This window comes from Colius striatus, chromosome 3 (genome assembly GCF_028858725.1).
Source record: "Colius striatus isolate bColStr4 chromosome 3, bColStr4.1.hap1, whole genome shotgun sequence".
Lineage (NCBI taxonomy): Eukaryota > Metazoa > Chordata > Aves > Coliiformes > Coliidae > Colius > Colius striatus.
In genome coordinates this window covers 99,552,373-99,565,961 of record NC_084761.1, presented here as the reverse complement: position 1 = coordinate 99,565,961, position 13,589 = coordinate 99,552,373, and positions in this window count along the sequence as shown.

The following is a 13,589-nucleotide window of genomic DNA, read 5'->3' as shown; positions in this document are numbered from 1 at the left end:
TGGTTTACTGTTTGAGTGAGGGAGCCCTGGCCCAGGCTGCCCAGGGAGGGTGTGGAGGCTCCTTCCTTGGACTACTTCAAGACCCACCTGGACACGTTCCTGTGTGACCTGATCTAGGTGACCCTGCTTCTGCAGGGGGTTGGACTGGATGAGCTCTAAAGGTCCCTTCCAACCCCCACCACTCTGTGATTCTATGATTCTATGTACCTGGTGCTGCAGTTGGGAAATCCCTTTCTACCAGGATGTCTTTTGGCTTTTCTGAGGCAAATGAGATGCAGACATGTCAGCCCTGACACTGTGGTCTCAACTTTTACAAGCAGAACTGCAGCAAGAGTGGGCAGGGCAGAAGGAGCCCACCAAGGAATGCCTTTTAGGTTACAATCTTCCTTTAAAGCCACTGTTAAACCTCTGGAGCAGCGTGATTTGGGTTTGGCTTGGAAGTGGTTTAACTTGGTACCACTCAACTGTGCTCAAAAGGAACAGGCTGCCTTTACACCCACTGAAAGATGTGGCCTTGCACGTGCAGTCAGCACCTCAGCTGGTCTTGGCCCTCAGAAGGGTCTTTGCCATCACTGCCAAGACTGTTGAGCCCCAGCAAGGATTCCTAACTTGTGTAATCACTTACACTTTGTCTATCTGACAATTTCCCCCCTCCCCCCTGTAGTTTTATTTGAATGTCACATTCCTTTCTCCTGCTCCTTAATAAAAAAGAACTCAAACTGATGTTGTTTAGGACTCTGACCCACACTTGGGTGGTGGTACCCTGGTAGCAGGAGGGTTGTGTGTTGGTGTGGGCCAGCATCCAAGAGACTGACAGTGTCAAAGAGTGCACATTTTTGGTGGAGAGCCCTACAGAAGAAACAGGGGTGTACATTTATTAGTGAGGACAGCTTTTCCAGAGTGCTAGTACTAACAAGGGTGAGGCTCAGTCTGCACTAAGCAGAGGCTGGCAAAGTTGCTGTGTGGTAATTTTGAGAGGAGAAAGGCTGCCTTGCTTGGAAACAAACCTCACTGGTACTTACAAAAGCCCTGTGTGGCTGGGCTTTTCATCCTCATCGAGGGCTGCATGCTCACCTATAACCAGGTCAGATATTCACCACAAAACCCCTGCACAATGCAGACAAGTGTAGAAAAGGTTTATTGCAGAAGTGACCTCTAGAGGCATTTACAGAGGCAGGGTCCTGTCAGATGAGCTCACATTCAAAGGAGGAAGACTCAGGCAGAACATGGTGGAAAGGGTACCAAAGCAAGAGCAATGATACCCCTGCAGGGGTCTCTTGCAGAGTCTGCACTGTCGAGGGGTTTTATGCACTGAGATGGATTATCACAGAATCACAGAATGGTAGGGGTTGGAAGGGACCTTTGGAGATGATCTAGTCCATTATCTCCAATAATTTTGCAGGATGAACTCTGAGCACTGGAGAGCCTGTGGACCTTGTTATTCAGGCACACTGTGACTGCAGAGAGGTGCATGAGCCCAGTAAGGGAAATTCTGCTCAGCTGCTTCTACTCTGACTACTCACAACATAGAAACTTGTTTGGGGAAAGAAAACACTCTCAGCTTTCAGATGTGGGGCCAAAGCACCAAGAGAAGGAATGATCCCCAAATAGCTCTGCAGGTAGATCTTCCTGTGCAAGGTCTTTCCAGGGGGGTCTTTGTAAGTGACACACACTGGGACCACCCCACCAAGAGGCCACCAGCAACTGGTAGCCACGTGTAACCACTCCTGAGATGAGCTAGCTGAAGGTGATGATGTTGAGGTGAAAGGCTGTATATCCCCTTACCAATCCTTAGAGTCATCTAGTCTTCTGTCTGCCTCTTAACATGAGTGTGCTTGGACAAAGCAGGGCAGCCTGAACGGGAGCTGCCAGAACTGTGATGTTCAAATGTAAAAGGGGGAGGGGGGGGAATTCTAAAAAGCGAGTTCTGGATAGTGAAATGCTTTGGTTTTGGAGTCAGGAGACAAAGTGTGTTTGGCTTTTTGGTTTTCTTTTTTGTTTTTTTCTTTTTTCCATTGTCTATTTCTGTTCAAAGAAAGAAAGGAAGAAAGAAAGAAAGGAAGAAAGGAAGAAAGAAAGGAAGGAAGGAAGAAAGAAAGGAAGAAAGGAAGAAAGAAAGGAAGGAAGAAAGGAAGGAAGGAAGGAAGGAAGGAAGGAAGGAAGGAAGGAAGGAAGGAAGGAAGGAAGGAAGGAAGGAAGAAAGAAAAGAAGAAAGAAGGAAAGAAAGAGAAAGGAAGGAAGGAAAGGAAAGGAAAGGAAAGGAAAGGAAAGGAAAGGAAAGGAAAGGAAAGGAAAGGAAAGGAAAGGAAAGGAAAGAAGAAAGAAAAAGAAGGAAGGAAGAAAAATTAATGAATAAATAAATAAATAAATAGAAAGAAAAGAAGGAAGGAATGGAGGAAGGGAGGAATAAAGAAATAAAGGAAGAAAGAAAGGAAGGAAGGAAGGAAGAAAGGAAGGACAAAAGAGAGAAAGAAAAGGAGGGAAGGAAGAAAGAGAAGAGAAGAGAAGAGAAGAGAAGAGAAGAGAAGAGAAGAGAAGAGAAGAGAAGAGAAGAGAAGAGAAGAGAAGAGAGAAAAAAGAAAAGAAAAGAAAAGAAAAGAAAAGAAAAGAAAAGAAAAGAAAAGAAAAGAAAAGAAAAGAAAAGAAAAGAAAAGAAAAGAAAAGAAAAGAAAAGAAAAGAAAAGAAAAGAAAAGAAAAGAAAAGAAAAGAAAAGGAGAAGCAAGAAGGGGGGTGGGTAGGGAATGGAACTGTTGATTTGTTTCTGCCAAAAGAAAGCAATTCATTTCTTCTTCATTGTTTCCAGAGTCCTTTGCCATTTCAAGAGGTTCTCACACCCACACAGGAGTCTCTCATCTGGCCGGGCAGCAGCCTCTTCTGCGTGACCCTTCGGCCGCTGGTGATTTATGGATTATGATTATTAATAGCAGGCAGAAAAATCCCAAAACTTCAGGACTTTCCCTTCTTGCTCTTTCAGTACAAATGCAAGAGTCTCCACGGAGCTTCCCTCATGTGTGGCAAGAAGTCCAAGAACTTTTCCATGCTTAATAAGGAGAGAGGACAGGGAGGAATGACAAAGTGTGTGCCTCGTGTTATCCCTGTGTGTGACTGATTCATAAGCTGCTGCTCCAACGTGGCAGAGCTCTTCAGCGAGGAGCACATCAAAAGAGCAGTGATGTGATCACCTGTCACTCTGAGGTGGTCACACAGTCTAGACTTAAACCCACTTCTGGATGGGGAAACAGTCGCTGGGTTCAAGACTGAGCAGCTCTTGAATTTCAGATAGCCCAAACAGAGGCATCCTGCTTTACTAAATTCATACCAGACCCAAGTCTGGATCACCTCTCTCAGCTCGCTCCAAAGAAGCAGATCCCTTGAAAGATAAACAGTCTGAACTTTCAAAAAGAGTGTCCTCAAGCTGGCGTTTCAGGAGGATGAGCATTGTCAGCCAGACAAACATCTCCTGATGGAACTAACAGGTGTCCTGAGCAACCATGAAAAAGCTGGATGGAAAAACACAGGGAAAAAAAATTGTTACCAGATCTTAGAGTGCTGAAAGTGATGGCCACGTGGAGTGTCTTGTTTCAATTAAGCAGTTGGGGAAGGGAGTGGCAGTAAAGCCAATGCGTGCTCTTGGATGCTCTTGGATGCTGTGTGATAAAAGAGGAGCAGCTTGTGTCATCACACAAGTATGAAGTGCAACGGCTTTGAAGGAAGAGACAACAGGCAAAAGTAGTATTTTCCTTGAGTCCACACTCACTAACCAGGTATAAATGGCATTGTACAGGGGCAAAGGCAGAATGGCTCATGTGTGACAATGAGAAGTGATGAAGCTGGAACACAGTTCCATTGAAACATAAGGAGAAGCTGTTTCAGTGTTTCAGTGAGCACAGGCTGCCCAGGGAGGGTGTGGAGGCTCCTTCCTTGGAGGTCTTCAAGACCCACCTGGACACATCCCTATGCAACCTGATCTAGATGGGACCTGCTTCTGCAGGGGGGTTGGACTAGATTATCTCTAAAGGTCCCTTCCAACCCCACCATGCTGTGAGTCTGTGATTCTAAGTGTGTGTGGAAATGCTGCAGTGGAAGGGGGAGAGAGAACCTTGGCAGTCAGGAGGTAACAAGACCAGCTTGGATCACCAAGATGGGTGAATTTGTCTGTGAAGACATCTCTATAGAGATGCACCTATGCAGATGCACCTGCAGGTGTGTATGTATATATAACAGGTATATATTGAACAGGAGGAGCAAGTCCTTTGGTGCTGAAGGGAGGGAGCCCTGGCCCAGGCTGCCCAGGGAGGGTGTGGAGGCTCCATCTCAGGAGGTTTCCAACCCCATCTGGACACATTCCCGTGCCCCCTGAGCCAGGGGCAGCTGCTGGAGCAGGGGCTGGAGCTGCAGCAGCTCTGCAGGGCCCTCACAGCCCCCAGCACTCTGGGATTCTGTGATGATATGTTTATATTAATGGCAATGTGTCTTATAAAAGTCAGTCTGGAATTTCACTAGCTGGAGCCAACAGAGGATATCAGATGGGAGAGTCATTGTGAAAGGGAGCACAGGAATGAGTGAATCAAAAGGACAAGAAGTGGGAAAACTGGTCAGGTGGTTTGGCTGCAGCTGAAGCATCAAGGAGCACAGTGATACGAAGGAGCTGGGCTGCACATCAGACAGCATGATGCTGTCAAGGTGGATTTTACTTACTGATTGTATTCAGGGTGTGCTGCTGCCTTTTGAGCTTGTTGTGGCAGGGGAGACACCAAAGCCACCAGAAAGCAAGGTTTTGATCCATGACCAAAGTACAGTCAGTCACCAGAAGGAACATTCAGTGTGAGAGCCATTCACCACTCTCTTGTGTAGAGGAGCAGAAAGTTTCCCTGCATCTGCTTGAACACCAAAGAACACAACACAAGGTCTCAGGTCCCTTTATTGGGACCATCTGTGGTTCTCCACCTTCAGCAATGTTCTTTCTTTACAACTTTCTATGGGAAATGGTGCTTTAGGGGGAGAAGAGATGTGGCTGCTTACTTTCTGCTAGACTATGAGGGAGAGGTGGATGTGGGGAAGGTGTGTTTTGTACTGCAGTCAAGCACACCACCTGCAGAGGTGACAGAGAAGAGAAATGCCAGCCCTCCCTCTAGCCTTGCACCCTGGCCATACTCCTCCCATTCATACTCCCTATGTAGGGATGATAACAGAACCTGGAATATTCTCCCCCCCTTTTTTTTTAGGAGGGGGAAGTTGTTGCTTTATTTCTTTTGATCAAGTTCAATCTCTTTCAAAATCTCCCTCAAATCCAAGTCCTTTCACCATCTGACACTGTCAAAGTCAAAGGACAAATCAGGGGATGGATGGTGGGTGAGTGCTTGAGTAGCAGAGGGCTGGAAGATGATAGGTTGCACTGGCTGTCACCCAGACTAATACTGGCCTAATTTGGCCAAACAGAAGCAGAGTTCACAGGATGAAAGGAGGATGTTCAAATAAAGCAAAACAGATCTGAAGTGGGAGGCCCAGTTGCTTCAGCTCTTCCTGGCTCTGGCAAAACCTTTGAGGGAATAAATCCCTTTTTCTATGGAGCAGTGGTCTCCAAAGTAGAAATAATGTTCATCCTCTGCAGAGGCAGGGTGAGCACTTAGGAATCAAAGTCCTGGTGCAAACCAAAGGGGTGGATTGCTGCTTAAACCCTTCTCTGAACCAGAGGTTTGTGCTGTTGCTGCTGTACAGTGAGGGAATGTGGAGATAAGCTGGTGTTTCTGTGCTCATTTTTGTTTCTTTTACATAGAAATTAGGGGAGTGAAGCTGAGCAAAGGGAGAAGGAGCCAGACTCTTTGTGTTGAAGAGCAACACTTCTGCCACCCCTGTGCCTTCACCATGGAAAATCCACAGGAAAAATAGATACAGAAGTTTCTCCTCTGTCTCTTCTTTGGCTCTTGGGGCTGGAAAGCAGTGTGATGGATTACAGGAGCACTTCCTAGAAGTCTCCCCCTTGAACTTTTCCTCCTTCTTCATCTACTTGACCTCTTGAATGCATCAAGCACAAAGCCATCTGCTCAAGACATGTCCCAGCAGTGACTCCTCAGCCCAGCTCTGCTGCAGAGCAAAGGCCATTGAAAGGACACAGCTTTATTCCCTCAAACCCAACATTTTCCTCCTGGCAGCCAGTGTGAGCAGCTCTGGGATTTCATTTTCCATCAGTCATTGTCCTTCCTCAGAAGAGGTGTGATGAGGTGTATTTGGGATGCTACTGTTCAGCAGCAATTGAAAAGTCACCAGGAGGAGCTGCTACATCCAGCAGGGGTGAATCCCAGCTTGCCCACAATCTCAGTTCCAAAAGGTAGTGATGGACTTGCAGTTTGCAGATCTCATGGCTGCAATTCCAGGTGAGGCTGCAGCTCCAGGGCTGTGTCAGTGCTGGGCCCCTCACTCACTGCCACAGGGACACTGAGGGGCTGCAGCGTGGCCAGAGCCGGGCACAGAGCTGGGGAAGGGGCTGGAGCACAAGGGGCTGGGGAGGGGCTGAGGGAATGGGGGTGTTGAGCCTGGAGGAGGCTGAGGGGACACAGGAGCACTCTCTGACATTCCCTGACAGGAGGCTGCAGTGAGGTGGAGGTTGGGCTCTTCTCCCAGGTAAGAAGTGATGGGACAAGAGGAAAGGGGCTGGAGTTGCCCCAGGGGAGGTTGAGGCTGGAGCTGAGGCAGAACTGTTTCCCTGAGAGGGGTGTCAGCCCCTGTGCCAGGCTGCCCAGGGAGCTGGGGGAGTGCCCAGCCCTGGAGGGATCCCAAAGCTGTGGGGCTGAGGTGCTGAGGGCCATGGGGTAGTGCTGGGCTTTGCAGGGTGAGGGCAGGGCTTGGACTCCATGATCTTGAAGGTCTTTGATCCTACAATCCTATGAAAACCAACCCTTCTCTCATCCCCTGAGTCACACATGGCTTGTCAATTTGGAGGACAATTAAATGAAACCATCCAAGTTCGTTTTCCAAATGGATCATCCAAGGTCCATGAAGTGTCAGTGGAGATACTCTGATGCAGAACTGGACATGCCTCAGTCTACATCAGCTTTATTCATACTGGTGCTTGATGAAACCCAGACTTCATTTACACCTTCAGTTCATCTGAATTCCTTTTTTCTGCTCATGTATTTCTGTGCATAAAGAAACCTGGTTTATTTAGTGCCTTGAGATCAGCAACTGTTCACATCTCCCTGTGTGGTGTTGCTGTTTCCCACAGTGGCTACCATTAACAAATCTCCATCAGACATTCTTTAAGTCACACAAACATCCTCTTTTAAATGTTTTAGCCTATGCAAAAGCCCCCTGGGTAGGTGCAGCCTGGTTTGGTTTTTAAGTGTGTCACTTACTGCTTTCTGGAACTCTAAGACACTTGTTTTACCAAAACCAATGCACAGCTGAGTCCTTATTGCAGTGGTTCAATTCTTACCACTACTAGCTGGAGATGGGTCACCAGACCTGGGCATCACACCTTTGTGCAAGAGATTCTGTAGAAAATAAACTGATATTCAGGCTGACAAAAGAATTGGGGTAGAAAGAGAATGTATTGAACAAACAGCAACACATTTCAGACCTGATCTAGGTGGGACCTGCTTCTGCAGGGGGGGTTGGACTGAGTGATCTCTAATAGTATCTGAACTGTTCATTCCACTTTGTTTTAAATGAAACAAATTCCATCCAGTTCTGATAAATGATTTCTTTCCAATTATCATTTGTTGCTTGCCTGGCTGGATCTTGTCTATCACAGATATCTGAGTGCTACACAAACACAGCCAGTGTCCTTACCCAGAAAATCTTGATGGACTTGGGGCCAGTCTTGTTCGACATCTTCATCAACCACCTGGGTGAGGGCACAGAGGGACCCTCAGCAAGTTCCCTGCTGGCACCAAACTGGGAGCACTGGCTGATTCCCCAGAGGCTGAGCTGCCATTCAGCGGGATCTCGACCGGCTGCAGAGTTGGGCACAGAGGAACCTGCTGAGGTTCACCAAGGACAAGGGCAGAGTCCTGCAGCTGGGGAGGAACAACCCCCTGCAGCAGCACAGGCTGGGGGTGACCTGCTGGAGAGCAGCTCCAGGAGAGGGACCTGGCAGTGCTGATTGATAATAAACTAAATATGAGCCAGATATGTGGGCTCGTGGGCAAGAAGCCAATGGCAGCCTGGGGGCATTGAGGAGAGTGTGGGCAGCAGGTCAAGGGAGGTTCTGCTCCTCCTCTACTCTGCCCTACTGAGGCCTCATCTGGAGTCCTGTATCCAGTTCTGGGCTCCCCAGCTCCAGAGGGACAGGGAAGTGCTGGAGAGAGGCCAGTGCAGGGACACCAAGATGCTGAGGGGACTGGAGCATCTTCCTGATGAGGAAAGGCTGTGGGACCTGGGGCTGTTCAGGCTGGAGAAGAGGAGACTGAGGGGGGATCTTATTAACACTTATAAATATCTAAAGGATGGGTGTCAGGAGGTTGGGACATCCCTCTTTTCTATAGTAGATAGTAACAGGACAAGGGGTGATGGGATGAAGCTGAAACACAAAAGGTTCCACTTAAACATAAGGAAAAACTGTGTCAGTGTTTGAGTGAGGGAGCCCTGGCCCAGGCTGCCCAGGGAGGGTGTGGAGGCTCCTTCCTTGGAGGGCTTCAAGACCCACCTGGACACGTTCCTGTGTGACCTGAGCTAGGTGGGAGCTGCTTCTGCAGGGGTTTTGGACTGGATGATCTCTAAAGGTCCCTTCCAACCCCACCATTCTGTGATTCTATGACTTTGAGTCCTGTCTCACTGGTTTCATAGGCTCTTGCCATAGATAACTGGATGAAAGCTGGAGAGCTTTGTTTTCTGTTAATTAAGGGGTCAGGGTGTTATTAGGGTTGACAGCACAGAGTAATGGGATGAAACAGAGCAGAGGAAAACATGACCATGGAGGCAAGCATTTCCTAACCGAGTACCAGCAGTTTGTGGGACAACCTGTGCAAAGCTGAGCTGCTCAAGGCAGGCAATGCTTCCCTTGGAGCCATCTGAAGATGGAGGAACTGATCTGGTGACATGGAAGGTTGCTGGGATTTATCTGCTGAAGGCAGATTTTTTCTGATTGCTTCATTTGACGAAGAGGAGCAGGAGCTGAGCTGAGACCCCTCAGAGAGGAGCATCCCAGAAGCATCGTGGTGCTTTGGCTTTCCTGGGAATGCTGAAAGGGGAATGCCACAGCTTTCTGTCAGCCTGGGCAAAGGGCTTAGGATGTTTTCTGAATTGAAGAGGTGAGAGCATGGCAGGAGCAGTGATCAGACAGCATTAATAGGCTTTTATCCATTTTATAGAGCAACCTGATGGTCTCACCGTGAGATTTACAGACCAATAACTTCTTTATGATGAGCTCTAGCTGTGACCTTTACTCTCTCACTCTTTGTGTGCCAACATTGGCATAGCATCACTCCTCTTCTGTGTTATTTCTCTTGCTTCTGATCCTTCCTGACTTCTAGTTTTCTTGCTCTGCACTTCCTTTGCTCCAGTCTCCTCTGCTCTCCCTCTGGTTCCCTGAGACAGCAGCACATCCTCACCCTGGCTAATTTCTATCTGATGAGCTCATTGGGAAGTGCTCCAGATGAGGGACAGGTTGCCAGGGAATACCTTTTCCACTGATACCTTATCTCCACTGATAAACCCAAGATTCCCTGTAGGCATCTATTCCCAAGGGTGTTCATTTCCCACTTGATGCTTTGCAAGCTCTTCTGGTCTTTTAAATTAGCACTGAGATAAAATCTGAGCTGGATGCTCTTACTCATGTATATCTGATGCTCTTGCAACAAGTGGTGGAGACACTCCTCCCAGCCCTGTTGCCATCTCTCATTGGTGTCAGGAACCTGCCTGCCTGATGTTTATGATGACTGGATATTGATAAGTGCTTCTTTTTGGGTAAGACACTGCAAGTCTTGCATGAGCACTTGGCTTTTGCCAGATTATCCCTCTGTGTTTTCTGCTCCTCACTGTGGGTGTCTGTCTGCTTGCTGAGCTGTAGCTGGGCCATGGGTATACTAATATCATCTCTGCTCTTCACAGACTCAGAGATTAAAAGATTAAAATGGATTAAAATGGAAGGGATTGGAAGAGACCTCTAGAGCTGCTGCAGCCCCAGCCCCTGCTCCAGCAGCTGCCCTTGGCTCAGGGGGCACAGGAACGTGTCAGATGGAGTTGGAAACCTCCTGAGGAACCTCCACACCCTCCCTGGGCAGCCTGGGCCAGGGCTCCCTCCCCTCAGCACCAAAGGACTTGCTCCTTGTGTTTAAGCAGAACTTGTTGTGTTCCAGCCTGTGCCCATCACCCCTTGTCCTGGCACTGGAGACAACAGGAAAAAAAAAAGTGCCATACCATTGTCTTGACAAACATCCTTTAAATACTTGTGGGTGTTGCTGAGGTGCCCCTGAGCTCAGGCTTCTGTTCCCCAGGCTCAGCAGCCCCAGGGCTGCAGCCTTTCCTCCTCACACACATGTCCCAGCCCCTCAGCATCCTGGCAGCCCTGCACTGGGCTCTCTGCAGCACTTCCCTGTCTCTCCTGAGCTGGGGAGCCCAGAACTGGCCACAGGACTCCAGCTGAGGCCTCAGCAGCTCTGGCAGAGCAGAGGGGCAGCACAACCTCCCTGGCCCTGCTGCCCACACTCTGCTCAATGCCCCCAGGCTGCCATTGGCTTCTTGCCCACGAGCCCACGTTGCTGCTCATGGGCAGTTGATTCTCCCCCAGCACTGCCAGGTCCCTCTCCTGGAGCTGCTCTCCAGCCTGTGCTGGTGTATGGGTAAACTGCTGGAAACTGGTGACATGCCAGTCTTTGACCTGTGCTGTGGGGCAGACACAGCTGCTACTGATAGGGACAGGCAAGGAAATAGTTCAAATGTGCACACACTTCCATCAGTGTGTCACTCCCATGAGCTTCCCTTCCATTGTCTCACCTTGGGGACCAAAGACCACCTTGGAACTCATCTCCTCTGTCTTGCCTCTCCTCCTGTCCTGCTTTCCCCCTTCTCCCACCCCACCAGCAGCCCCAGGGCAGGAGCAGCCGTCAGTTGAGCTGCTTCCCCGCATCCCCCATCACAGCTACAGCCATGGAGCGTGTGTGAGACAGCTGCCTGGCCTTTCCTCCACATCCCCCCCCTTCTTCCCTCCTGGCTGCCCTTCCCTCACCACCCTGGCCACCAGCCTCTCCCCTCTGGGTCACCCCAAAACTGCTGTGGCCAAAGCCAAGGCTTGGAGGTGCTGTCCCTTTATCCCATGTCTTTGGAAGCATGGCTGTGAAGCAGCATTCCTCCACCTCTCCTGTCCCATCCTGCTCCCAGCCAAGTGGGATGATGATGACACAGTAGGGCTTGGGTAGGGTTTTTTTTTGCTGTGTCTTGTCCCACAGCCAACCTCTTTGACCTCTGGATGAACCCAGTAAAAGAGAGTGTCTTTGGAGCTTGCTCTTGCCAGTTTTACATCTGTGACCAGTTGCAACTGAAATTCCCTTTCTGTTAGGGAGAGGAAATGAGAGAGAACAAGGAAGAGTGATAGTTAAAAGAAGAAGAAAGAAGAATAAAAGGGGAAAAAAAGGGGCTGGATGAGAAGAAACCAAAAGCACAGAGAACTGAGGTAAATCTTGTGGCTGGAAAGAACTCAATAGTGAAATAAGTCACTGCTTTATAATATATTAATACCTTTCTTCTGAGACAACAGTGGAAAAAGTAACAGGCCCTTATCTTGAGTCCATTGCTCCTTCACTTATAAGCTCACAAGGTCACTGTCAGGGTGGGAATGTGCTGAACATCTCACTGACACCAGCTGATAACACATGGGAAGCTCTGGTTTGACAGGGAACCAAAGGCTTGACCCAAAGGGCACGACCAGACTGTCCAACAGTCATTGTAAACATGAATATATCACCACTGGCTCGGTCAGTGGGGGCTAAACTCATCAGTCTTATTGGTCAAAGCCTCCTACAAACAGCCAAGACCCTTACCCTGAAACAGCAGCATCATATCAGCACCGAGACAGGGACTAACTGCAGAGGGTAGAAGAGTTCCTCCTGACAGGAGGTTGTAGTGAGGTGGGGATCAGTCTCTTCTCACGAGTCACAAGCGACAGGACGAAAGGAGGCAGCCTCAAGTTGTACCAGGGAAGGTTTAGATTGGGGAAATCTAAAGTTAATCTGTATCTTAAGTTCTGTGGGGAAAAACTGTGATGTCTCTGCGTTGGTCTGACATCAAAATCTCATTTTCACCTGGAGCTTCTTGGTGTTACCCCTAATTTATGTAGGGATAAAGGAAGGACCTGTAGTAACAGCACCTTCAGACAGGCAACAGAGCTACAAAGTTCTAGTCATCAGGAAATTCCAACATTTCCCTTTAAAAAACCATTTTCTGCTCACTGGGGAGAAAAACTAATTCCTTTGAGTTTTGGGTTGCAGAAATTTGGTAGATAAATGCCAAGGAGAAAACCTCACCTGGAAACAGAGACCTTCCAGTCTCTGTTTCAGGATCTCAGTGGCATGTCCTGGAGGCTGGAAATCTTGGGTTCTGGAGCATCAGGGCAGTTTAAATAGCTCAGTGGAGATTCTCAGGGTTTTAGAGGCTCTTCCACCTGGCCAACCATAAGTTGTAGTGGTAGGAAGTTGTGTGTAAAACCCTCTCCCATTGTTTGAACAGTAGCTTGTCTGAATGTTCGTTGCTTTGAAATGCTCATGCTGAGGAAAAAAAGGTGTTTTCTGGTTAAACTTTCGCCTGAAAACACCAAAATATCTAGAAGAGACAAAAGTTATTGGTTCTCTTTTTCCCCTTTCTTTTCCTTTCTTTTTTTCTCTTGAGGGAAGTCTGAGCAGAGAGATAAACGAAGCAGTTCTCACTAGTCTGGGGCATGCCCAGGACATGGCACAGATCAACAGGAAGGACTCACTGGTTTCCAGTTCCCACTTTGAAAGCAGCACAGCAGCAGAGGAAGGGAGAGAGAGGAAGGAAGGAAGGAAGGAAGGAAGGAAGGAAGGAAGAGAAGGAGAGAAGAAGGAGAGAAGAAGGAGAGAAGAAGGAGAGAAGAAGGAGAGAAGGAAGAAAGAAAGAGAGAAAGAAAGAAAGAAAGAAAGAGAGAAAGAAAGAAAGAGAGAAAGAAAGAAAGAGAGAAGGGAAGGAAGGAAGGAAGGAGGAAAGAAAGGAGGAAAGAAAGGAAGAAAGGAGAAAGGAAGAAAGGAAGAAAGGAAGGAAGGAAGGAAGGAAGAAAGGAAGGAAGGAAGAATGAGAAAGAAAGAGAGAAAGAAAGAGAAGGAAGGAAGAAAGAAAGAGAGAAAGGAAGGAAGGAAGAGAGAAGGAAGAAAGAAAGAGAAGGAAGGAAGAAAGAAAGAGAAGGAAGGAAGAAAGAGAAAGAAGGAAGAAAGAAAGAGAAGGAAGGAAGAAAGAAAGAGAAAGAAAGGAGGAAGGAAGGAAGAAAGAAAGAAGGAAGGAAGAAAGAGAGAGAGAAAGAGAGAAAGAGAGAAGGAAGGAAGGAAGGAGGAAAGAAAGGAGGAAAGGAGAAAGGAAGAAAGGAAGAAAGAAGAAAGGAAGAAAGGAAGGAAGGAAGAAAGGAAGGAAGAAAGGAAGGAAGAAA